This window comes from Eptesicus fuscus, chromosome 7 (genome assembly GCF_027574615.1).
Source record: "Eptesicus fuscus isolate TK198812 chromosome 7, DD_ASM_mEF_20220401, whole genome shotgun sequence".
Classification (NCBI taxonomy): Eukaryota; Metazoa; Chordata; class Mammalia; order Chiroptera; family Vespertilionidae; genus Eptesicus; species Eptesicus fuscus.
In genome coordinates, this window is record NC_072479.1 from 89,348,466 (window position 1) to 89,374,059 (window position 25,594).

At 46.6% G+C, this 25,594-nt stretch overlaps 1 protein-coding gene and 2 long non-coding RNA genes across 4 annotated transcripts in view; 1 reads left to right on the top strand and 2 right to left on the bottom strand.

Moving 5' to 3' along the window:
- Positions 1 to 6,085: 6,085 nt before the first annotated feature.
- LOC129149838 (uncharacterized) lies at positions 6,086 to 6,754 on the bottom strand. Its single transcript, XR_008556659.1, has 3 exons — positions 6,602 to 6,754; positions 6,311 to 6,505; positions 6,086 to 6,213 (listed from the first exon to the last, which is right to left on the bottom strand). It is a non-coding gene; the product is annotated as an uncharacterized LOC129149838 (long non-coding RNA).
- A 990-nt stretch (positions 6,755 to 7,744) lies between these two features.
- The window catches only part of ELK3 (ETS transcription factor ELK3), a 64,752-nt gene continuing 46,902 nt past the window's right edge, over positions 7,745 to 25,594 (top strand). For both annotated transcript variants that reach the window (XM_054719378.1, XM_054719379.1), the window contains exon 1: positions 7,745 to 8,122. The gene's annotated coding sequence lies outside the window, so the exon portion shown is untranslated. The remainder of the gene's footprint in view (positions 8,123 to 25,594) is intronic.
- LOC129149839 (uncharacterized) lies at positions 24,577 to 25,502 on the bottom strand. The gene is made up of 3 exons (XR_008556660.1): positions 25,439 to 25,502; positions 25,222 to 25,290; positions 24,577 to 24,638 (listed from the first exon to the last, which is right to left on the bottom strand). It is a non-coding gene; the product is annotated as an uncharacterized LOC129149839 (long non-coding RNA).

Genomic DNA, 25,594 nt, shown 5'->3' on the forward strand with positions numbered 1-25,594 from the left:
TTCCCATCTGTGCATCGCAAACCATTCATGGCTCCTGAATTCAAATTGGCGGGAAAATATTGGATGGAAAGTATCAGAATAGGTCACATAGTAAACGTAAAAAAAAAAAGAAAAACGATTGTTTTGTGAAACCTGTTTCAATTGCATATATGTGTGTATTGGGTTTGGATGTAAACTTCATTTCCTCCTGTGGGGCGGAGTGAAAGTTTTCAACCCGCTGCTCTAGATGGCAGGTTCGAGTGCCCCGCCTTCCGCTGAGCGGGTGCTGTGACGATGGGCTTCCTAGGCAGAGTGCGATGAATAACTGCGGTAGGAGGTGAACCACGCGGAGACCATCCAAGACCTACACAGCATGTCAGGGTCTTAGGCACTCTCTTGTTTTACAGTTTTATGGGGGAAGAGGCCGAATCTAAGAAAGGCCATAGGACCAGTTAGTGAAGGAAGCTGCCCTTCCATGCAGTTTCTCTGCCTCTTCTTCCTGGGTTCTTTCTCTTTACTTTTTGTCATCCTTTATTGAGACACAGCAAAGGCTGGTAGGGAGGATTCCATCGCCAGCAGAAAACTTGGATTTCAGCCCCGACTCCATTACTTGCTGTGTGACCTTAAACCCACAAATTGCTTACTAGCTCCACTCCTCAGTTGTATCACATGTACAACAGGATTCATGCGACGAGGGACCAACTGAATGTATCTCTTTAATGGCACTTTTTAGACTCGGAGGCATTATACCTGTTTTCTAATAATTATTCTTTGTTTCTTGAGTATCCATGACATTTATTCATGAAATAGATAGTGCGGTGGGGACAAGGGGATGAGTGTAATGTTACCACGTCTGACCCCCTCTTAAGAATATTCACGGACACTTTCCAGGGAGAAGACACGCCTCCCCTTCTGTCCTCAGAGCCCTCACAGGGGCCCACAGAAGTGGGTTCATTTACAGCTAGTTCTTTAAAAAAAAAAAAAGTATTTTTTATTGATTTCAGAGAGGAAGGGAGAAAGAGAGAAAGAGGAGAGAGGGAGGGAGGGGGGGAGAGAGAGAGAGAGAGAGAGAGAGAGAGAGAGAGAGAGAGAGAGAGAGAGAGAGAGAAACATCAATGATGAGAGAATCATCGATTGGCTGCCTCCTGCACACCCCACACTGGGGATCAAGCCTGTAACCCAGGCATGTGCCCTGGCCAGGAATCGAACTGTGACCTCCTGTTTCATAGGTTGACACTCAACCACTGAGCCTCTCTGGCTGGGCTAATGCTAGTTCAATAGCAGACAGCACCCCAGCTTCCTTTAGCTCCAAACCACGTGCATGGTTCCTGAAAGCAGCCTGCAGAAAGGAGTTTCTCTTCTCCTTCACCTTGGTTGCACCCATAGCCTCATAGGCTGGTGGGTACCCGAGGCCCTACGAGCGTGCGTGTCCCACTTATGACAGAGTTTGACTTTGACCAGCCGCTGGTCAAGACAGTTTCTCAGTTGTATTCATCCTGGAAATTACAGCAGCGACTCACAGTTTTGGACACCCTATCACCATGTTGCCATCTCCCTTCCTTTCCAATGGTACAATGTGGATTCGGGTTGAATATATGGATACAAAGTATTAATGGATTTTAATAAATTTTGAATTTAAAAAAATCTAAATTTTAAAATCAGGTTTTTAAAAAGTTTTTCAATTACAGCTGACATACAATACAGGGTGGGGCAAAAGTCCATTTACAGTTGTGAGTATGCAGACCAGAGTTTATTCTTGTATTACTTATTAGGTATTGTATTACTTATTTGTATGACAACTGTAAACCTACTTTTGCCCACCCCTTATTATATGGTTTCAGGTGTGGAGCATAGTGGTTAGACATTTATGTAACTTCCAAAGTGATCCCCTACCATAGGCCTAGTGCCTACCTGGCAGTATTATTATTATTACAGTATTATTGACTATATCCCTATGCTGTACTTTATGTCCCTGTGACTGCTTTGTAACGGCCAATTTGTACTTCTTAATCCTTCACTGGAATCAGCTTTAATTCTCCCATATATCATTGATTACTCACATTGCCTCCTGGTGATTGTTCACATGTTTCAGTTAGTACTATACAACATCATTTACAAAATTTTATTTATATAATTCCCTTTATTATCAATGAACTGATTGATTCAACAACAAAAATTAGCACTTTTTTTTGGCAGGCATTAGGGATTTAGATATGGGATGGGTGGGGGAGTGATAGGTATATCAATAATGCTAGGTGATAAGGTTCAAACACTATGCAAAGGAGTGTGCAAGAGAAATGGGCCATGCACTTTATCTGGTGCATCTTGGAAGACTGCTTGGAGGAGGTGGAGTTTGAACTGTGTCTAAAAGATAAGTAAGATATTTATGAGGGCTACATGAGGAGAGAGGTTGCCTGGGTAGAGTTTTGGAGAAATACCCATTCCTGGGCTCAACCTCAGAATCTTGGGAGTGGGTCCTGGTACGTGTGGTTTTGATGTGAAACTAGGGCTGGGAACCATCAGAAACAAAGGCTCAGGTCTGTTCAGAGACCAGAGAAAGGCCTGAAGGGCTGTCTGAGAGACTGAGACAATGCAAGTCAGCTATTCTGCACCTCATCAGAAGACCAAGCAAAAGGAATTAAGTAAAGCACAATGACTTGATTTCCTGTGAAGATAACGTTCCTGGATGTGATATTTGTTAAAGACACCAAGGACTTTCTTTAGAATAAGAAAGAAAATGCAATTTAAATCAAACTGGAAAACAAGACAGAATCTCACTTGTCTCTGATGGCCTATGCCAGAGTTGACATGCTTTGTCTGTAAAGAGCCAAAAAGTAAATATTTTCAGCTTTATAGACCATACAGTCTCTGACAGAACTATTCAGCCATGCCCCTGTAGTGCAAAAGCAGCGTTAGCCAGTGTGTGAGTGAGAGTGCTGTGTGCCTATAAAGCTTTAGTTATGAACACAAATTTGAATTTCCTGTAACTTTTACATGTTACAAAATATTAGTTTTTCCTTTATTTGTTTTCAACCATTTAAAAATGTAAATTCTTATTGTTCACAATAACTAAGAGGTGGAAGCCACCTAGATGTCCATCAACAGATGCATGTTTAAAAAAAAGTTATGGTATATACAGATAACGGAACATTATTCACCCTGCAAAGGAAGGAAATCCTGTCACATGATGCAACCTGGGTCAACCTTGAGGACATTATGCTAAGTGAAATAAGCCAAAACTCCTGATTCTGTATGACTCCATTTATATGATGTATCTACATAGTCAAATTCACAAAAACAAAAAGTAGAATAGTGCTTGTAAGGGTGAATGGGGAGTTGTGTTTAAGGGGTATAGAATTTCAGTTTTGCAAGCCAAAAAAGTTGTGACTATACTTAACATGCTATGGTACCATACACTAGTAGTTAAAAAGATTAAGATGGTAAATTTTATGTTGCATTTTTTACCACAATTATATTTTTTAAGAAAGGAAAAATCAATTATTCTTCACTTGAAAGTCACCTAGAAACAGGCAGCCCGCCCTGTGGGCTGTAGTTTGGCAACCCTGGCCCCTGGATGGCCAGTCCAAGGGCCAAAGGGATGGTCCAAATGAATACTTCTCAGATGTGCCCACTGAAAGGCCTCTAACAGCACAAAAGGGAGAATGCAGGCTCCCCCGGCATTTGCCTGCAAGTCTATAAATTTCTTTTAAATACTCTTTCAAAAGAAGGTCATGAAAGTTTTTGAATCCTAGTCTATAACATATTGTTTTAATGTAAAATTGGCATTCACTGTAAAAATCAGTAAAACCTGATGCTCACTCGGGCTCATAGAGGGCGAGTGACTGAGTCAAGGTCACATAACCAGAACGAGTCAGTATGGGACTGGATCCCAAAATTCCCGCTTTCAAATGTATACTTTCCACCAGAGTGGGCTGCCTTCCCATCAGGCTTTGGCGAGCCATTCCCAACCCTAACCCATATTCCCTCAATATTGAGGCAGTCCTCGAAATCACGATGGCTCACCACTTTTGAATTTCTACCCAAACTCATCAATTAATAAATTTAATACCATCAAGTTGTTAGCTTCATATATTACTTGTTTCTCTGTGTTCTAGACTAATTTTATATATTCTAAAACTCACTTTTTTTCTCTTGCCCTATCTAATCACGTTTCCTCAGTCATCTGTATTTTTTTTTTTAACCTTTCATAGCACCCCATTCTGTTCTACATTGTGGAATGTTTAAGTACGAGGGGCCTGAGATGTGGTGTTTTTGTATACCCAGCATCCATTTCCTCTTGTATTATTTGTTCAGAATTCTCTCTTCCCCCTGTACTTTTCCCTGTCCCATTGACTTTAGTCTTGGCCATGAGACTTGCTGTCCCCAATAGATTGTAGCCAAAGTGAACGTGTGCTTGTCCTAAGCAGAGGTTTTAAGAGGCAACACGCGTCTCCACTCGTGGAGAACTACCTGCCCCACGTCCAGCCTGTTCCTTCAGCCTGGGTCCCAGAATGAGAAGACATATGAAGCAGACCTGAATCCAGCCAGCCCAGACCCACATGCTGTAAGCCACTGAGTGGTGGGTTGTTTGTGACATAGTATTATCCCAGCAAAAGCTAATACGCCCCTTCTTTGGGAACCAGGACTTTGATTTTCTTCTGGAGACCCAGCCCTCCTCCACTCTTCATCCATGGAGTTTAGTTGCACTGACTATCCTCCACTCTGCCCCAAGCACCCTCCAACACACCATACTAACTCCAATCTCCGGTATGATCTCTGCTGTTCTTATCAAAGCTGAGAGAGCTTGGCCAGCAGAAATGAATGACCCTAGGCCCTGTCACCCGCTATAGAGGGCTCCTAAAGAAATCTTACTAATAATCCATACAATCCCAACTCCTGTCTGTTTTACAACAAAGCCATATGAAGAGGAGTGTGGAGATACAATATAAAATGCCACACCTCTTGACTGCTTTTTGATAGTGGGAAGGAAGTCATGAAAAGTAATTAGCAGTTGTTATGGACTGAATGTGGTGTCTCCCCAAAATTCATGTTGAAGTCCTAACCCACAATGTAATGGTATTAGGAGGTGGAGACTTGGGGAGGCCATTTGGTTTCGATGAGGTCATGAGGGTGGGGCTCCCATAATGAGATTAGTGCCCTGTATAAGTGCACCTCCTCTCTGTTCACCCACATGTGCACACTGAGGAAAGGCCATGTGAAGACTATTGAGAAAGGGCCATCTACAAGCCAGGAAGAGGGTCCTCACCAAGAATCCAATTTGCTGGCACCTTGATCTTGGGCTTTTCAGCCTCCAGAACTGTGAGAAATAAATATCTGTCATTTAAGCCACCCATTCTATGGTATTCATTATCGCAGCCCACCCTAAGATAGCAGCTTTCCCTTAGAATGCAAAGGACAGAAGCTGTGGATACCTAAAAGTAAAAGTGATTCCCATGCCTTTAGGAAGAACAGAGTCAGCTCTGAATTCCTCATTCATATGAAGGACGGGTGTGGACATTCTAAAACAAAGATTTTCAACCTTTTTCATCTCGTGGCACACATAATCTAATTACCAAAATTCTGCGACCCACCAAAAAAGTGTATATTTTTGCCAATCTGACAAAAAATAGGTATAACTTTCATTGATTCATATCAGGCGGCTATTGTGTTGGCTATTGCCATTTTTGTATTTGACAACCTAATGGAAATTAGGTCAGTGCCCCTGACTAAATAGTCAGGTTTTGCATGTTTTAAAAATTCTTGTGGTGCACCAGTGTGCCATGGCACACCCGTTGAAAATCGCTGATCTAAAACACCAGAAAAACTTTTCTTCATTTGGTCTGGGAAATGCTAAGGCCGCCCATAAGTGTTTCTTTCAGAAGTACTTTAGACAAGGAGGCATTTCCTCAATTAAATGGCCGGCCTGATAAAAACACATACATACACCCTGTATATCTTACATATTAATATTCCACAAAGATTTGTTGTAAAAAATACAATAAAAAGCATGAAAGCCACTGGTTGAAAATATACTTATGTTTGGGGTTGTCATATACTTAAAAAAAAAAAATAAAGTAACATGGTGTTCTTAATTGTGTGTGTGAGATTTTATTTCTCCCGGATCAGGATAACAAATACATTCTCCCAGCCCACAGCCAGCTGCATGGTAGGGGGACACGGAGTGAACTCTGCTGAGTGACAGGAGAAGCCTCCTCGGGATTAAAGCGATAATCCCTAAAGTGGAAAATTAGCTGTGAAAAATCAGGGGGGTGATCCACAGCCCTCTTCCCCATACCTCCTCCTCGGGCTCTGTCCTCCTGCCTTGCCCTACCCCATGCCCTTCTCCGAGGTCCGGTCGCACCTCTCGGTGAACATCCACACCAGCAGGAAGCCAATGTGAACTGGCCGGTCCTCTGAGTCAGGTGCTCCGACCCGGGCGCAGGGTAAGGGCCGGTGAGATAAGACTAGATACAAAATACAACCCTGGCCTGTAGAGGCCCACGGTAGGCAAACAAACACTCTCTCTCTGAAAGATGACAAAGACAAACAAACAAATAAGGGGAGGAAGTCTGCGAATGCGGTCCTGAAAGGACTCACACTCCCTGACCCCAGGGAATCTGACTTGATTGGTTTGGGTTTCCAAAACACTCCCCAGGTGATGCTAACTGAGCCGGGGCTGAAAACGTCCCCAGACCCACGGCCTCAGGAACCCTGGCCGTTGAGGCCCGGCAGCCAGTGTTTTCGCGAGGCCCCTGCCCCACGTGCCGCTGGGGCACGCTCAGGTCTGAGAACCATTGGTCCGAGCTGCCAAGGAACGGAGGCTTGGAAATGGAGGGCTCTGGAAGGTGAGCAGTTGGGGTTGGAGCCCAGGGCTGGGGGGTCAGGGAGTCAGGCCCCCTCCCCCTTCTTCTCAGCCTCAGGGCCGTGGGCAAGCTCGCCTGTCCGAGCCGGGCCTGAGCCCTGTGGGGCGGGCCGTCCCTGAAGCATCTGGCGGCGTGGGGTCCCGTTTGAGACCACCGAGCCTCCCTCTTTAGCCTCCATCACTCGGCCCCCGTGGTCGCCGGTCGTTTCCCTCCCAAGTTCCACAGCAGGCGGGAAAGGGTTGGCCTGTGGCAGGCCATAGTGAACGGCCAGAAAGGTCTCTTCCAGGAGAATCCCGGCTTCCAGTTTATGGCTTCGCATCCTTTTCCCCAATGTGGGCCCCCTACTCTGAACGCTGGCTTTAAAAACAAAACAAAACACACACACACAAAAACACCCCAGACAGAAACCGTGTCTCCCTTTCTGCACACCCAGCATCTTCTCATCCTAAGCAATCACGCCCCCTCCCACGATAAAAGCAGCCTTTTCCCCAGAGCAACCGAACCCTTGAACCCCACTCCCGAGACTCCCTCCCCCCGACTCTTTCATCCCAGCGGACAGAAAACAGCAAGTTCGGCGGCCTCCCCACTTCGGGCCTCCCCACTTAGGCCAACTGGGCAGGGCTGGACCCCACTCCGGCGCCCAGCGCCGTCCCCAGCGCAGGGACTCCTGGGGGAGAAGAGGGATCCCCGGGTTCCGCCTCCACCGAGGGTCACCGCCCGAGCGCGTCGGGGGCCGGCTTCCCTGGGTTTCTGGGCGAGTTGCACCCCCGCCCCCCACCGTGGGGAGGGGCTGCGGCCGCTGGGAGACTCCTAGGGTCTGGTGGCTCCTCCCCTGGGGTGGCCGAGCAGGAAGCGGGGCGCGCGGCGGGCGGGGGCGCGGGGGCGCGCGGCGCGGTGCGGGCGAGTGCGCGGGGCCGAGGCGGCGGAGTATGCGCGGGCCTGGGCGGCCAGCCCCGGCGCACAGCCGCGGCCGGGGCGCGCGGCGCGGGGCGGAAAAGCCTGTTTACACAGACTGCACACCGCCTGGGGAATAATGCAGTAAAGGAAGTGAGCCGGCTCGGCCTGACTGCTCCAACTTCCTGCTCTCACACACACCAGAGGGGAAAAAAAAAGAGGAGCGAGAGAAAGAAAAAAAAAAGGGGGGGGGAAAAATCAGGATCTCATTACAAGAGCAACAGACCGTCTGCAGACGCCTGTCAGCATGGAAAGTCGGGGGCTTTCGCCCGGTTCCTCCTAGAAATTCCCCCGAAGAAGGATCTCGAAAGCTCCCCCACATCTGGGTAGGTAGCAGGGCTTCTGCCTGTTGCTGGGACAGTTGCAAAGTTTTCGTTGGGGGCGTTTTTATTTCCTTTTTTTTTTTTTTCCCCTTTCTTTTCTTTGGCTTAGTGGGGGTTGGGCGGTGGGCGCCGCGGGATGAGCTGCGGGCCGGGGTTGGGGGGGAGGCCGCGGGGAGGGGGCGCCGCCGGGGATGCTCGGGTGCCCGCGCCGCCGCCCACCCAGCGGGAGCTCCGTGCCAGTCCGCGCGCGGGGCTGGGGGCTGCGGCGACCCTGCCCTGGCGGTCCCCGGCCCTGAGGCTGCGCTGAGAGCCCCGAGCCGGGGCGCGCTGGGGGTGGAGGGGCCGGCGAGGTCGTGGGGGACCTTAGGAGGGACGGTGACTGGAGCAGGCTGCGTGCCTGGAGGCTGGACCACCGCTGACCTGCCAGCTGGGGCGCCCCTTGGGGTGGCGGTGGCACTGATGCTCGGATGCTGGAAGGGAGACCGGAGTGGAGAGGGCCGGCGGAGGGTGCGCGGAGCCAAGACGCGGGGCTGGAGGCTGCGTCCTCGCGCTCGGCAGGTGACCCCCCGTCGGGTCACCGCCCCAGGCGCACGCCCAGCCGGACCTTTAAAAGCCGGCGGAGCCCGGACTGGACGCTGCTGTGGAGGACAGGGCAGTAGATGGTCGTGGCACCTCCAGCTCCTTAGGAAGCGGCTCTTCGGCTTCCAGCGGAGTGTTGGCCTGTGATGCTACTGTACTTTTTTGGGGAGGGGGAAAATGAGACATTTTTTTTTTTTTTTTGCAGAGTTCAAAGAGAAAAACAAGAGGTCTCGGTTTTAATGTTTTCTGAACTGAATCATCCTGAGGACAAGCTGCAGTTAGGCAGCGGGTGGGGGGTGGGAGCAAGAAATGTTATTTCAGAAACTGCAAAAGGGGCTTTTTCGGAAAAAAAAAAAATTAAACGAGTGTCGGGAGAGTTTCTGGCTTGTCTGGAAACTGCAAGACTAATTGCCATGCGCTTCCGCTTTGAAACTGGCAGCAGACAGCATCTTGAAAATGACTCACTAGAGGAGCTCACAAAGAAACTGTGGTTTGCTCCTTCTCAGGTTTATGTATTTGTGCCTTTTACAGTTTCCTTTGTAGTGCTGGAGGGGTCCCCCGCCCCTTCCCCGCCTGCCCCCTCCCACCCTCCCGCGTTTGGAAGCCCCTGGCCGGTCTTTAACTCTCCCCCGCCCCCCCCCACCCCCCCGCCCCCAGCACCCCAGGCGGGAGGGGGGTGAGGGGGAGGCTGGGTTGTTTTTGGAGTTGGCTGGGGAGGGTTAAAGGGATTCTGCTGCTGCAGGGGGAAAAAGTTCCCTGAATTTTCCACTGGCTGCTGCAGGAAGAGAGCCCCTTTAGTCACTGCTAAGTAATGTCTGCACACACACCAACTAATCTCATTAGGAGTTTCCGCTGCTCCGCACAGGAGGGGTTTTGTGCAGCCACCGTCGGGCGGGCGAGCCCTGCGCTGGAGCGGGAGACAAGTTACGGCTTTATTTACCTCGAGGTGCAGCCGCCAGCCGAGCCTTTCCAGGGTAGTGTCTTTGAGAACTTGGAAGTCACTTTGGATTTCGGACTTACAGGTTTTTCTTTCCCAGTTGTGTGTGTGTGTGTGTGAAGTTTCTATTGCCTAAGCAGCTCTTACACACCCATCCTCTCGCGTCTGAGCTTCAGTCTTTGTTGGGGGGGGGGGGGGGGGGTGGAGAGGGGAGGGGGAGGACGCGGAAGCGATGGGAAACCAAGCATGTTCCAGGCATCTATTAATGAGCTCAAATCGGTTTCTGAGCCTCATTGCCTTGTTGCCAAACACAATACCCTCTGATCCGTCTCCCTTTCTCTCTCTCTGTGTGTGACACATTTATTTGGGAAAGGTCAGTTATGAGTTTCAATTTATGGGCATTATAAAATACAAATTGTGTTAGGAGGGCACATGGGTCAGACAGTTAAGAAGATGGTCCATAAGTGTTTTTAGAGTTTCCAGTAATGATCCTGCCTGCAAAAACCCCTGATGGTATTACTATGCCAAGTCTAGCAAGGGCCTTCTGCGCGCCCCCCCCCCCCCCCCTTTTAAACCTTTATATGATGGAGATGTGTAGAGTTACTAAAAAGGGTAAAGAATTTGAAGGAACCCTATTGGATCTGTAGGGCTCGTTTATTGACACGGATGTTCTGCTGTCTTGAGGGTTTCTAAGATGTTGGCGTTTCTTTTATGGTGGCAAAGCATGTCCTGAAAACAGCCTAACCAGCCGGACCAGGTTGAGTCAGTGGACAGGAGGACGGGATGTCCCTAACACTGTGCCTGGCACAGCGTAGGTGCTCACTAAATTGTTGCATTGAGAGCCGTGAGTAGGATAACAGGACTCACAATAAACAGAAACGAAAAGACGCTTTGCAAAGCTAACAGCATTCTGATGAGCATTTCTTAAGGACAGAGGTTGTAAATATTCTCCCAAGACTCCATTTCCTTTGAAATTAAAAGGAGGTAATTAGAAGTCTTCATTCCAATAAGTCATTTGGATAGTCCTCACCTGGGAGTAATTTTGCCTCTCCGGGGGCATAAGACAGTATCTGGAGACATCTTGGTTGTCATAACCATCGGGGTGGGGGGGGTGGGGGGTGCTATTGGCATCTAGCGGGTAGAGGGCAGGGATGCTGCTACACATCCAACAACGTACAGGACACACACACACACACAAACACACCCAAAAAAAAGAAAAAAATTTCCCAGCCCAAATTGTCAGTAGTTCCCAGATTGAACACCTCTTGTTCCCATTGATGATGATGATGATGATAACAACTCTTTTATGTGCATTCATTCAGTGAAGAGGACATTTAAAACTCATCAGTTGCCCTTTTCTGCCACATGTATAACACGCATGCATGAATTTTTTCTCCCTTTCTCTTTTTGGTCAGTAAAATGCAGTAGTGCGACATGTAGGTGAAGACATGTGACGAGCTGAGTTAGACCATCTCTCAACCTCACTCCCTTGGTGCTAATGTTTTTTGGAGCAGAATGGCAAGAGCCCAGATAGGGGAGAGCAGTGGTTTGGTTTTTTTTCCAGCCCCATTTGAATTTTGAAGTTTCCTAAACATTTACTAAAGACCTCCTCTCTTATTTAAAAAAATTTAATCATTCAAAAGTGCTCGTATACAGTAAATGTGACTCTGAGGTCATATATCGGAATTTATATTTGTAATAAGTTTTTGGAACTTGGATCTTTTCCTGAAATTGGTTTTAAAGGACTTCCAGGCAGTACATATAAATTTAAAATATTCCTTTCTTAGCTGTCAGATACTGAGTTTTGTGTGTTCTGTGCTACCAATTATATTTATATATCTATCTGCTTCAGAAACCAATATGGTGGCAAAGCATTCCCTATTGATAAACCCAAACACTTAAAAAAAAAATCCCAGGGTGTCACCTGGTGGAATGGAGCCCTTTTTCGCTGGTGGTGAGCTACTGCTCACTAATTAATAGCTTTGCTCCTTTGCAGCCCTAGAGAGTGACCTCGCCATGTCCATGTTTCCCAGGCTGGGGTTCCTCATTAAACTTTAAAAGAAATCGGTTCTCTGTCCGCCCTGGTTGTGCTCTGGCTGCGGGCAGCTGGCTTCTGCCCCTTCTTAAGGGCCTGCACCTCCACATACATGTGAGTGGCCAGGTCATTTGAGTGAAGGCCCCACTGCTGTCAGATTTTTCTGTATGTTTCAGGCAAGAGTTTGTGTTTGGTTTTTTTTTTTTTAATGCCCTAGTTATCCATAATTCCTCTTTGCCTTCATAGTTTGAATTATAATACACTCGAGACCACACTAGCATAACACAACTTTGAAAGGTTAGTTTTTTATTTTCTGTTACAAAAATATGAATGTGAATTATCGTAGGGCGATTTAGAGAATCCCTAAGCACAATATAAACATCCCCCATAATCCCACTGTTAACGTTTGGTGTATATTTGTCTGGTTTCATAAATGCATGTGCGTGTGTACACTTACACAGATACACACGCACATGCACACATGTAACCTTTTGTAATTGCAGTCACACTAGGCTTTCTGTGTTGTAACTCATTTTCACTTTACATGTCATGCAGCTTTTTAATAACTAGTACGAAGACCAAAGTGACCACACATAGAGCTTGTATTTATTTGATCTAACAAATGTGTTGATTCAACAGTAGATTGACATAATTTCGACATGGACTTGTCCAGTGTTTTTGTCTTTGTGGCTCCGAGTAATGTTCTAAGAATGCTGTCCTCTTGAAAGGCTGAATTCATGTGTGGTGTGAAATTTGGGATTTTGCTGAGTTTCTCTATGATTTAAGAATGAGTCATGATTTGCAGGAGAATATCAAGATGTAGTAACAGGAAGTCCAGGACACTACACATCAAAATAGAATGTTCAGTGATGAAAAAAAGAAACTAGGTTAAACCAAAAATACACCTTGAATTTACCTAACTACTGGAGGGGGGAGGGGGTGCCTCTTTATTTAGCACTGTTTCATTTGATATCAGTAGAGTTTTCAAACTTTGAAGTTGGTGTTTTAAGTGGGTTTTCAGCTCAAGGTTGCTATTGCCCATGGCCAGTTTGAATTGAGATCATCCAGCTTTTGGGTGGAAACCACGGCAGGGAGACCATGAAAACGCTGGTTTTGTCACCTTGCATGCAGCCCTAGTAAACTGAGTTGTCAGCCTGTGTGTGGGTAACCTGTTAACAAACCCTAAAGGCCTTCAAAAATGGTAGATTATCTTGTCTTTTAAAATTATAAATATATATTTTACTGATTTTTTTTTTTACAGAGAGGAAGGGAGAGGGATAGAGAGTTAGAAACATGCCCGCAACCAAGGGTACATGGCCTTGACCGAAATCAAACCTGGGACCCTTCAGTCCGCAGGCTGATGCTCTAGTCTAGCCACTGAGCCAAACCGGTTAGGGCTATTTTGTCTTTTAAGTAATGATTCCATGCAGATATTTGACTCCATATGACTCCTATCTAAATAAAAATGGCCTTTCATCCATTACTGGAAACTTATATACATGTCAGCAGTTTAAAAATAAACTTTGAGTTGGTCATTTCGATAAATTGGAACTTGGTCTGAACTGCCAGGAGGGGTTAGCTCATTGACTACTTTATGTGTTTTTAATTCCATTTTCTGGAAAGTAATTACTGAATTATTGTAAGAATTGAATGGGATTATTTTTAATGTGGCTGTGAGATTTATTTGCATATTTTTTTAAAGGAATTAAGGTTTTGGTTATGCTAATGTATTCTAATTTGAATTAGACAAGATGAATTTTATTTATTACACACATGCTCTAAAAAGTCCTAACGCACACATTATCGTAAGTATTCTTAAAGCTACTATATCTAGCAGAACCTAATTTTCCATGCAGAAATATGGGAGTGATGGGGTATAATGCACACTTATCTGATGCTTCCTCTTAAACCTCTAGAGAAAGTATAAGGTAAGTATGCGTCAGACCTACCCCATCACTAGTGTTAGGGGTCTTCTATTGCAAGCAATAGAATAGGGAATCTGAGACCCTTGGTGCCCTTTTTTAAATTTTTTTTTAAAGGTGAGGTAAATAAAAAAATGTGAGGCATAATTTACACACATGAAAACGCCCATTTTAAACATTAATGTATATACTTGTATAATCCCTACCCCCTTCCTCCAAACAGAGAATATTTCCATTACTCCAAAACATTCCTGGCTGTTTTTTTCATTATGTTATGGCAATTTCATGATTCTACCATGTAGGTTATTAAATCCCAGAACATCTTGATAAAATAATGCAGTATTTTTATTTCATCTGTGTGGTTAAAGATAAATCATGGGACTCTGTGACTTTCCTTATTATATGAGAAGAGGAAATGTCCCTTGTACATTTTTTTAATATCACTTAAGCTAGTCAAAAGTAATACAGGCTGTCCTAAAAAAATGTGCACACACTTTTAACCCATTATTAACTCCAAAGGGTTAAATCTGAAAAGGAAGAAACATCAGTTGCCCTATCAGCTGTTAACATGTGTGTACATTTTTGGGGACACCCTGTATATATGCTGCAGGGAAAAGTAGATTGCCTTCAAACCAGTTGGGTTGAGAGGCTATCACTTCATCTTCCTCGACCTCAGTTTCCCTGGCTGGGGGGTGAAGTGAGTCAGAGAGGCTTTCAAGGCAAAGTTCGATCGTACAACCTTTTTGGAGTAAAGAACTTGAATTGTTCTGAGAGTTGTGAAAGTATAATGTGAATTTTGCTGTCATCCCCAACCAGCTGACTTTTAGACATACACTGAGTGGCCAGATTATTATGATCTCTGAACACATAATAATCTGGCCACTCAGTGTATATCCTATATAATCCTATATAATAAAAGGCTAATATGCAAATTGTCCCCTCAGCCAGGAGTTCGACCAGCAGGCAGGCCGGCCAACCGCCCATGTCCCCTCCCCCTGGCCAGGCTGGCCAGACCCCACCACTCATGCACGAATTCATGCACCGGGCCTCTAATTATATACACACACACACACACACACACACACACACAGTGGCCAGATTATTATGCTATGTGTTCAGAGATCATAATAATCTGGCCACTCAGTGTATACAGCAATTTAAACTGCTATTTTGGGGTGGAAAAAGGGGTTCCCCAAAATGTTCCCCTTCAGTCCCATTTTGGCCCCCTATTGAATAAGGAACACCCGTGTGAGAGTCAGTGTCAGCTGCTGTGCTTACCTCTCCTCCTTTTTTTGAGGGTTGTGACAAGCACCACAATTGCCTAATTCTGGGGAGCACCAGTTACTGACTCTGGGTTGGGTGGTGCTGAGTAGGCCCAGGGAAGGTTTTTATTACCAGGTTAAGTCCCTACTCCTTCCTTCCCAGAGTCTTTGAAAATGATCTCCATCCTGGACGGCAGTGTCTGATGGGCCCCCCATTCCCTCTCGCCCCCTCCCATTCCCTTCTCCACCCATAAACTAGAGCAATCCTTTAAACACAGACCTGACCTTGGCACTCCTCCACTTGAAACCTCCCAGTGGCTTCAGCAAGGATAAAGACCCAAATCCTTAGTGTGAGCTACCAGCTGTGATTGGGGCCAGCCACACTGGCCCTTCCTCAGTTCCCCCAATATGGCCGCTGGGCCTTTGCCAGTGCTGTTCTCTATCCTAGGACTTCCCTTCTGTGCCGCACCCCCCCTCCCCCACCCATTTTTCTCACTTTGCTTTGCCCAGCCAATTTGTAGTCATCAGCTCACCCATCTCTTCCTGGAGGAAGCCTTTGCTGGTCCCCCAGACTAGATCTCCCCTGGTCAGCTGTCCCTGGTCTTCCAAACCCTTCCCACAGGTCTATTCGTACGTGTCTTCATGACCCGAAATCTCCCTAAGGTCTTATTAGTACTATCCAAACACAGGTACTGAACAGTTTCAGATAGGGATTCTGGAAATAGGGCTGGTGTCCCTCATTATTCATGGATGCTCCTTATTCCCAACTCAGGAACCAAGTACCATATCCCTCATTATCCAGGTTCACTGTCCAAACTCTTGAATCCACTCAGTTCGGACAGGGAAGGATACCTGTACACGTAGGTGTCATGATGTGTTCCATATCTGTCACGCACATCCGTCTGTAAGCTCCCTCTGGGCCTGCATCTGTTTTTCTCATTCTTGTATTTACCCCAGCACTTTGTCCAAAACCTGGCACTCATTGAATTAAAAACAAGCTGAAGGGGAAAAAACTTGCCAGAATAGCCAATTCCTGCCCTGCCCCCCCCCCCTTTGCCGTTGAACTTGACAAAGCACTTTGTCGACCTGCATAAATCCAGCTCTTTCCTAGACAGTAAATTAGTTGGATTAATAACAGGCGTATCTTTTGGTTAACCCATAAAGACAACCAAGAAGATCCTCTATAGATAATATCCCGTTTTTCCAGAAGTTTTGTCCAGACTTTCAAGAACAGTAGATGTACAGAAGTCAGGTTAGTTTGTTAAATATCGGAGAGGACAACATTAGCCCTGTTGTTGATGTCAGTGTTACACAAAGAATGGTTGGTTCACAGGTAAATAATTCAAAGGAGAGTATAGCGTGAAAGAATCTCCATGTAAAGTTCTTTCCATATTAAAATGAATCATTCTGTAGCAACCATCATGAAACCTTTATCAAGACTTTAATTGACCAAGTTTTCATAGTTCCCTTGGGCTGAATTCCATAATACAGGGTGGGGTAAAAGTAGGTTGACAGTTGTTTGTATGGAAAATAAGACAGTAATTCATAAATAATAACGCAAGGGTCAAGTGTGTCTTGAGCACTCACAACTGTAAACTTACTTTTGCCCCACCCAGTGTCCACCGTTACAACTTCTTTGTGTATGCTAACACCTGTGTGGGAAGCTTTTGTCTTTCTGTCTGTAACTTTTTGTAACTTATGAATGACATTTCTGATTGAGTTTTAAAATAAAAAATAAAAAAGACTCTGTCTGGGAGATGATAAAAAGATGAATGACTACCTAAATTTTTTGGGGGGGAAGGGGGGCAGGATCTGTTCATTTCAGCTGGGTTTTGCCAAGGAGCTGTTTGTTGATCATCAAAGCTTGGTTTACCAGAATGTATGACTAAGGAGAGTTTTCTCCCTGCACTTAATTGTGAGCAGAGAGAGATTAAAACAACAACAACAACAAAACAAGCCCTGGACTTGATCCCGGGATGTACTTCCGGGTACCTGCAGGCGTTCCCGCACTCTGTCTGTACCTGTAAGTTCTCACCGTCCTCAGAATGAGGACACCAGGCCCAGGAAGGATTGTATGCTCATTGGGCAAGAGAAGGGCTGGAGATGTTAGAGCAGTTTCCCAGCACTGACAGTGAAGAACACTCCTCTGGCGAACACTCCGTGAACCGGAAATCTAACTTCTCCAGTATTTCCTCACTGGAGTTTGGAAGGTTTGCCCTCAGAGCCTAATATACAAGCCCTCATTTTTGTTGTTCATTTGAAAATGAAAGAGAAAAGCACTGGCAGAGAGAGAGAGAGAGAGAGAGAGAGAGAGAAGGGATGTCTAAGAGTGGGACAGTGTGATCTCGGTTGTTACGCCTCTATGCAGAGCCCCTCTGGTAGGGTTTGAGCCCCAGCTCTGTGCAGAGGATAGAATCATAAAGGAATGTTTGTTAAACATCACCCCCAAGGAATCATTGATTCACTGTAAGAACTCAGGAGAGAACTTGGGTGTATTTCCATAATTTTCAGGAGAAGAGAAAGCTGAGATTCCTGATCATTTCAGCAAGGCCTATTAAGAACTTAGAGGAAGGGACAGGGACCCTGCGGTGTTATTTGGAAGGCCACCCGGAGATGCAGCCCTTCAATCTTGTACGGCCTTGCCATGGGAAATCCTCTGGAATCTAGAGTTCTTGAGTGTTGGTTGGGAAGTGATGTCTGCTAAGGTCCTCACCTGTTTTCCAAGCGCCAGACAGTGATCATTTAGGTCAGTGGCTGTTAGATGGGTAGAACATTGCTTTTTTTTTTTTTTTTTCTCTCGCTCTCTCCTAAGGATATGTTTTCTTATGATTTTAGAGAGAGAGGAAGTGGGAGAGAGAGAGAGAGAAACATTGATGGGTTGCCTCATCCTGACCTGCAGCCTATGTATGTGACCTGACTGGGAATTGAACCCGCAGCCTTTTGGTATACGGGACAGTGCTCCAACCAGCTGAGCCGCCTCACCAGGGCTCTGATTTTTTTTTTTTCCCTTTCTTTCTTTAAAGCCTTTTAGAACAAATTCTCCAAGTACCATTCTGGGTCAGGATTGGAACTGATTAAACGCCAGGCAGAGCCATGGCATCAACATCTGTGCTGAGAGTGGGGCAGAGGGCAGTGGTGCCCGTGATGGGCTGGCTTCATCTTTGATAAGTTGAAGAGGATAGAATCATAAAGGAATGGTGAGGAAAAAATGGAAGCGGTGCTCAGTCAGCCACTCAGAGTGCTTTGTGCCTAATTCACTCGTTGAGCCGTTTTAGCCCTCTTCTCTGTTCTGCATGTACGACACGTGGATAAGTTGAGCAATTTTGAAGCGCATTAACAATTTCTGAAAGTGAACTACTTTCATTACAAAAGTGGATGCTGTCAGAAGATGCCTTGAGCCACACACACAGTGACCCACGCGGACTGGGCCTCTCGAAAGCTCCGAGCTCTCGGATGTGAGGATGGTCCTGCTCTGATTCAAATCAGAGCTGAACCACAAGAACGGCTCCCTCCTCCAGGCTTCGCCACATCCTTTGCTTGTTTTTTTTTTTTTTTTTTTAACCTAAATATTACGAACTAATTTGTTTGTAGGAAAGTAGAAACTTGAAGACCTTGATGTAGAAGATCATCCATGCATCCAAATGATGAAACTATAGAAAGGGACGTTTTTCTTTAGAAAGGGGGAAAAGGACCACTGATAGCAGGAGCCGGCTGTTGCCTTGTCCTGCTAATAGAATTACGTGGTACAGTTATTGGGAGAGTAGGTAGGGGGACAAGTTGTACGTGACATTTCTCAAAGGACCAGGCCAGGTGAGTGGGTGGCAGGTTCCTGCCTGGGAAGTGAGGGCCACGAGCACCCTTGGGGCTGTGAATCTTGATGTTTGATGTGAATGCCACCAACAGCCATTCTCTGCGTGACACGAGTGGACGGGCCATCGGTCTTCCCCTTGGTGACAGTTTTGTTACTTTCTTCATTTATCCAATGCAGTTTGGGGATCAGTTTTTAAAAATTAGGTTTTAAGGATAAGGCATTGGGAGAAGGTCATTTCCTTTTGAAACCACGCACTGTCTCTTTTTGCCACCGTTTTCTTAGGAGTAACTGAACTCAACAGGGACATAAGGATATTTTTTCCTGTGTTCCAGTGGGCGGGGTTTGCTTGTACATCAGGCTTGATGTTAAAGAGACACGCAGATAAAAAGTGAGATGGCTTTTGCTTGGCATTTCCCCTTAATGCCCTTATATTTTTGTGTCATGTGGAAGAGGACTTTGTTAGAGATTGTTTAAATTTAGAAGAAACTCTGCATTTGGCATGGTCCTGTGTGTCTAGACTTGATATCCATGTACAGAGATGTAAGAGAAATACATGCATATGGGGAGAGTAAAAGCAATAGGAGGGATAGTTCCTACCTTCAGGACTCACAGATGTCCACCACATGAGCAGGTGGTGATGGTTTGAAGACTGCAGAGTCACTGTCTTTTTATAGATCCTTCCAAAGTGAATTTATTACCATACCAGATTTATGTATACATGTTTATGCCTAGAATTTCCATGCCCTAAACTGTACAAGAGTTTTGCTGAGAAGAACACTGAAGAAAAGCAGTGAGACTAGTGTGACTGCAGAATCTAGAAGCCTGGCAGTGTCCAGGTCTTGCTTAGGTGACCACACCTGTGAGGTAGCTCTTTGTGCTTCTGTAAAATCTCTAAAGGAGATGTCACCAATCAGAAATCCATAGCCGCTTTTGCAGGAGTAGTGTATAGAGTAGGACCCGAAGATTAGCTGATGTCAGTATTATCTAGCTAAGTCTTGACATTGCCCCAAACCAGCGCATTATGGCACGTTAAATTTCAGAAAAAGGGGGAAAAAAAGGTTTAAATACTGTTAGCCATTTGTAAATTAGCAGTTCAAGTATGCTATATTGTAAAATTTTAAAACATCATATATGTCTTAACCAATGTCAAGATCAGCTATCTGCTATATACTATTTTAAAAAGACATCTAAATCCAGCCGGTGTGGCTCAGTGGTTGAGAGTTGGCCCATGAACCAAGAGGTCACCAGTTCGATTCCTAGTCAGGGCACATGTCCGGGTTGCAGGCTCAGTCCCCAGTAGGGGGCGTGCAGGAGGCAACCAATCTATGTTTCTCTCTCATTGATGCTTCTATGTCTCTATCCCTCTCCCTTCCCCCCCCCCCTCTCTCAAATCAATAAAAAAACAAACAAACCAAAACTCATAAAAATACATCTAAAATAGTTTCAGTGGATTTACCCCAGAGAAGAGGGAAAGATAACTTTCCCAGGAATGCCGATGTTGGGGACAGTTTTCTTTCATGACTTAACCATCCAGAAATGATGGGAGGAATGGTACTTTATCATTTTAAGTTCAGCAGAGAAGACCAGAGAGTTCACAGTTTCTCTGGGAAGACCATGGCTCCTCACCCTCTGCGGGCCTTTCTGGGGAGGAAAGCTGGAGGGAGAGGGCCAGGGGTTCCCGTTTAGTAGCTCGATGTGCCTGGCCTGCCTGAGAAGCAGGCGCTGGGGATGAGACATGGTCTGCTGGCTGTAAATGAAGACGAGAACAACTGCATGGACCTCTGGGGGCGCTGTGGGGCCTGGGTGGCTTTGGTAGGACAGGGGAGCAGGAACAGGGCTCCCACTGGAGGGAGTTTGGGGCGGGGGGGGGGGGGGTGGCTGGAGATAGGGGCCGTGAGGGGAGGAAGGTGCAGATGTTGGTGGGGGCCAGGCCAGGTGCAGCCGGGTCAGGGAAAGGGGAGGGTGCAGAGGTGTCACCTTTCTGTCCGGAAATGCGTGGCGCTGCAGCAGGAGGGGGGTGCAAGCACAGCGCTGCACATTTCAGGGTCCCTTGGGGGTCCTTCTGAGAGGAAGGGATGGTGTCCCGGCCACACCTGACCGACCCGGGACTTATTCCTGCCTGGCCGTGGTGTCAGCCCGGGGTGCCCTAACTAGTGACCTCTTGGTTCATGAGCCAACTCTCAACCACTGGGCCACACAGTGTCAAGGTCAGCTATCTGGTATGTACGTGTGAGAGGGATGGCCGTGGTCTGTGCGGGTGGCGATGAAGGAATGGCCATTGTGAAGCAGGCGTGTTGCGGGTTGCCATTGATGGACAAAGAGCAGTGTCCAGATGTCTAGTGAGAAGAGGTAGGACCTGAATTTTCTTTTCTTCTCTTAAACATATTTTATCTGGCCTTTTTTTTTTTTTTCTTTCCCTTCTAATGTTTCCACTGGGTGGTGCTGCAGGAATTCCTACCTTTTGCCTTGGATCTCCCCTTCCCAGAAAGACGCTCTGAAGCATAATGGGAGGAAGTCCTGATTTAGAAAGATTTTACAGTTCCAACACAATAGGAGAGTCTGGAGGATGCTCTGGCAGGAAACGGCTCCGTTCCTGGATGTGGAAAAACCACCATCATTTTGTATCATGCACGAGTGTTCTTGCCGCACGGGGCATACGCTCCTGGCTTTCGCCAGCTTGTTTTTCAGCACAGAACAGCCTTCACGCTCACCACTAGAGAGGATGACTTCATTCCAGTGGACGTGGTAGGGCAGGCTTCCTTTATTTCCAATTTTCGTGGCATTATCCTCACCAAGTCCCCAAGCAAATACACATTTTCTGATGTGAAGATGAATCAGATTTTAAACATGTATCTGTTAAGGCTTTATTGACGTTGGAGGCATTTCCCCCTTCTTATTTTAGAGATCATTTGCACAAGATATTGGTCAGAAGATAACTTAGATTTTTACTTTCAAAATACTTGTAATCATAAAAGGTCTTTTAGTTGGATAAGACTTAGGTATGGGGGTGGGGATGGGGGTTGGCCACCTCCCTGTTTTACAGAGAAAGAAGTTGAGACGGAGAGAAACTGGGGTCCCTGCCTGAGATCGCCCACCTCCTGTAAAGCTCGGACAAGATGAGGATGTCTGTGTCTGACCCCCTTCCCTTGGGCACAGGACCACATTTTATTAATACGAATAGTAAAAAAATGGAGGTGAAAGATTTTCCATTCAAAGGCCTATGAAACACAAGGATCAAGGGGAGTAGGGGGTGGGGGAATACCCACTGGAAATTAGGAAGCAGCTCATATGGAGTTCAATTTCAGGACAGTTGGCAAGATTTTAAGTGCATTTTACTGAATGCAAAACAGTGTTTGTGTGTGGGGGCGGGTTGGGGGGGGGGCACGGTGTCAAGATCCTCCATGAAATCCCAGGTATTTCTTTCTTAGAACCTGAAACAGGGATTCCCCAGAGGTGTTTGTTTTTATTTATTTTTGTTCATTTTCACCCAAGGATATTTTTTCATTGGTTTTTAGAGAGAGTGGAAGGGAGGGCGAGGGGGAGAGAGAGAAAGAGAGAGAGAGAGAGAGAGAGTCTGACTTTGATGAGAGACACATTGATTGGTTGCCTCCCACATTCGTCCTGCCCAGGACAAGGAATCGAACCTGCAACTCAGGTACGTGCCCTTGACCGGGAATCGAACCTGAGACCCCTGGGTTTCAACACAATAGAAGAGTCATTGATGACTCTTCTTGAACCTGAGACCCTCTAACTACTTAGCCACACTGGCCAGGGCCAAAGGTGTTTGCTTTTAAAGGGGACACTCAGAGCCCTGCTGGGTGCTGGGTGCTGGGTGCACACTAGAAACTGAGTAGTGTCAGTGCGGTCCCCAGCCTGTGCCTGTCACATGGGAAGTCTTTCTCATAATTCATGTCTTCATCCTGAGAAATGGGCTCAGGCGCTGGGCCCCTCCCTGGGGCCAGGCTTGGCCACTTCTGACTTTCATCATCTTGTTTCTCTGTCCTGTGTACACACTGTGTTGGGGGTTGCGGGGCGGGGTCGGTGGGGGGCGGGGAGGTATGTCCTTCCTCCCAAGGAGGAGCTAAGTCACAGAATGAACAGCTTCTCACATCCCCATCTTCGGAATCGAGAGCCCACCTTCATTCTTCAGTGTTGGATGCACCTGGAGCATAGCTAAACCCATATACTAGCACAGACCTTTTTATTTTTTTATTTTTATATGTATTTCTAAATATGTTTTTATTGACTTCAGAGAGGAAGGGAGAGGGATAGAAACATCAGTGATGAGAGAGAATCATTGATCGGCTGCCTCCTGCTTGCCCCCTCCTGGGGATCAAGCCCACAACCCAGGCATGTGCCCTGATCGGAATTGAACCCTGACCTCCTGGTTCATAGGTTGTGATGCTCAACCACTGAGCTACACCAGCTGGGCTACAGATCTTTTTAAAAGGAAAATTAAAAACAAAAGGATGGGATGGGTTCAAAGTCTGTTTCTTAAAACAACCAATTGGGACAATTGCACTCACCCATGAGGCAAAGCCAGACATAAACGAGGAAATTTCCTGATTTGAGTGGGAATGCGATAGTGCCCTCGAGGTTAAAATGGGACTCTTCTCTCAGCAGCATGAGGTGTGCACATGAGCATGAAGCCTCTGCCAGAGGGAATGCGCGTGGTGATTGAGCCTGGACAGGAGCGAGGAGGCTCTGCCCATTCACCCCTGTGGCCAGGCGCCTCTCCCTTTGCCTCGCTCACCACTTCCTCACCGAGTATTCATTTCGACTCCGCACAGTGCCTGGTACACAGTGAATGTTCGCCAAGTGGTAGCATTTAAAAAGAAAAGCTATTGGAAGAAGCAGTGCATTTAAAAATTTTTTTTGGTGTGAGCCTTCATTTTGAGAATTCCGTGGCATCTCAGAATGGCTGGGGGATAATGTAGCCTATAGCATCCCCCTTCGTGCAGGGCTCTTCGTTTGAAATTTATAAATTACCTTGAGGGTTTTATAAACCCTGCTGAAATTGTGTATATTTTGTATGAATATATCTTTTTTTTTTTTCCCCTTAGAGAATTTTACCAAACACAGGAAGAAGATACTGCCCTGGGGATGTGATTGCGTGTGTGTATGCATGTGTGTATGTGTCTTCTCTGTTGTGATTACATGCTGTAGGTTGTTTACATAAAACAGCAGTTTCGCATAGTTCAGCCTAATGTGACACGTGTGATGATGAGAGTGATGAGCTAGGACTCTACCTCATGTTCATCTGTTACGTACCAAAGCCTCACAAGTTAGAGGTCACCAGGTAGCCTTGGGCCAGCAGTCACCATATTTACCTGAACTAACTTCTGCTGTGCACAGTATTATGAAAGGCATGAGTTTTCACTGGGGACTTATTGGTAGCTTTATCCCATCGAATGAGTCACTTTTCTAGTTCCATATTCTTTTGGTCCAAATGACTACTGTTAGGAGCATTTGCTTAGTGTGTGTGTGTGTGTGTGTGTGTGTATATATATATATATATATATTTTTTTTTTTTTAGAATAAAAATACTTAGACTTGCTCAGTATGTCTCCCCCCCCCCCCCCCCCCCATAGCATTCAGAGAGCTAAGCATTCTGGGGAGGAACCCCGCCGCGGGGAGATTTCTTGGGCAGCAAGTGGTGTTCTTTCAGAGAGCAGGGTCTGGCCGTCGCGTTGAGGGTTAAAGCAGAGGTGACACACAGGCAGAATGAAACCAGAGCTGCAATTACAAAGTGGAGCAGATGTAGGAGGCCAGGTTTCCTGTGGCCCATTTTCCAGTTTCCTGCCTGCAACCTGCAGAACAGGAAGCCGGGTGTTACCGAGTATGAGAACTGCAGGACGACGTGCTCCGGGCCAGAACGGAGACGCACGCAAACAGCACGGACGACAAAGGCACTTGCAAAGAAAGTGAACGTTTGGGTCTTAGTCCAGAAACGTCTGGGAAGGAACAGCCCATCTGTTTAAAGAAAGAGCATTGTCAATAGTGCGGCGAAGGCCTGGGGTGGGGCGGGGGCGGGGTGGAGAGGGACAAAGGCGGGGGGCAGTGGGGGACATCTGTCAACAATGAATAAAATAAAACACACAACAAAAATAATGGACGAGTATTGTCAGCAGAGCCTGCGTGTCCACATGAGACTCTCTGGGGGCACCCGGGGGCTGGCTGTTGCAGATTGGAGGAAACTCTGATTTTTTCCAGCCCTACTCATCTCTCAGGACACGGTCTGCTTTTTAATCCAGTGGGTTACCTGGAAAGACCTCCCCTGCAAGGCCAGGACTGCTGAGTCTGTTTCCTGGGCAGGTTGATATACGAGGGAGGTGGATGTGGTTAACCGACGGGCCATAATGAACTACAGCCTCCCTTCGGGAAGGCTGGGTGACCAGTTGGCTGCTTTGATCTAGCAGGCTTGTGTTCCTTTAACTGCCCCATAAAGTCGTGTCTGATGCTTTCGGAGAAGAGATGGAAATGGTGATGTGTATGTTGAAGACGACGGATCGCGCACACTCTCTGTGTGTGTATGTGTGTGTGTGTGTGTCGCTACCCGATGTGAGGAGAGGCAGGGCTCGGGCGGTCAGAAGACATCGGAGAAGTGGACACGACCATCGTCCTCCTGAGGGGAAAGAAAAAAGAGAAAAATAAAATGATTCGGGGTCTAGGCTCCTTGACACACACAGAAGAGTCTCTGAAGTCATACGTTCCAGCCCCCACTTCAATGGTAACGCAGTTAAGATCCAAAGAAGTTGAGATTCACTGCACACCGTTTCCTTGAATGCCTGCTGATGCTGATGGCGTGGTGGCCAGCAATAAAGAGCTCCAGCTGTGGGTGCCGCGGGGAAGGCTTTCTAGAAGGCATAAGAAGGCAACACGTAAGCCTCGTCCAAGGCTTCTAATGGCCGGGGCCCAGGGCTGAGCTT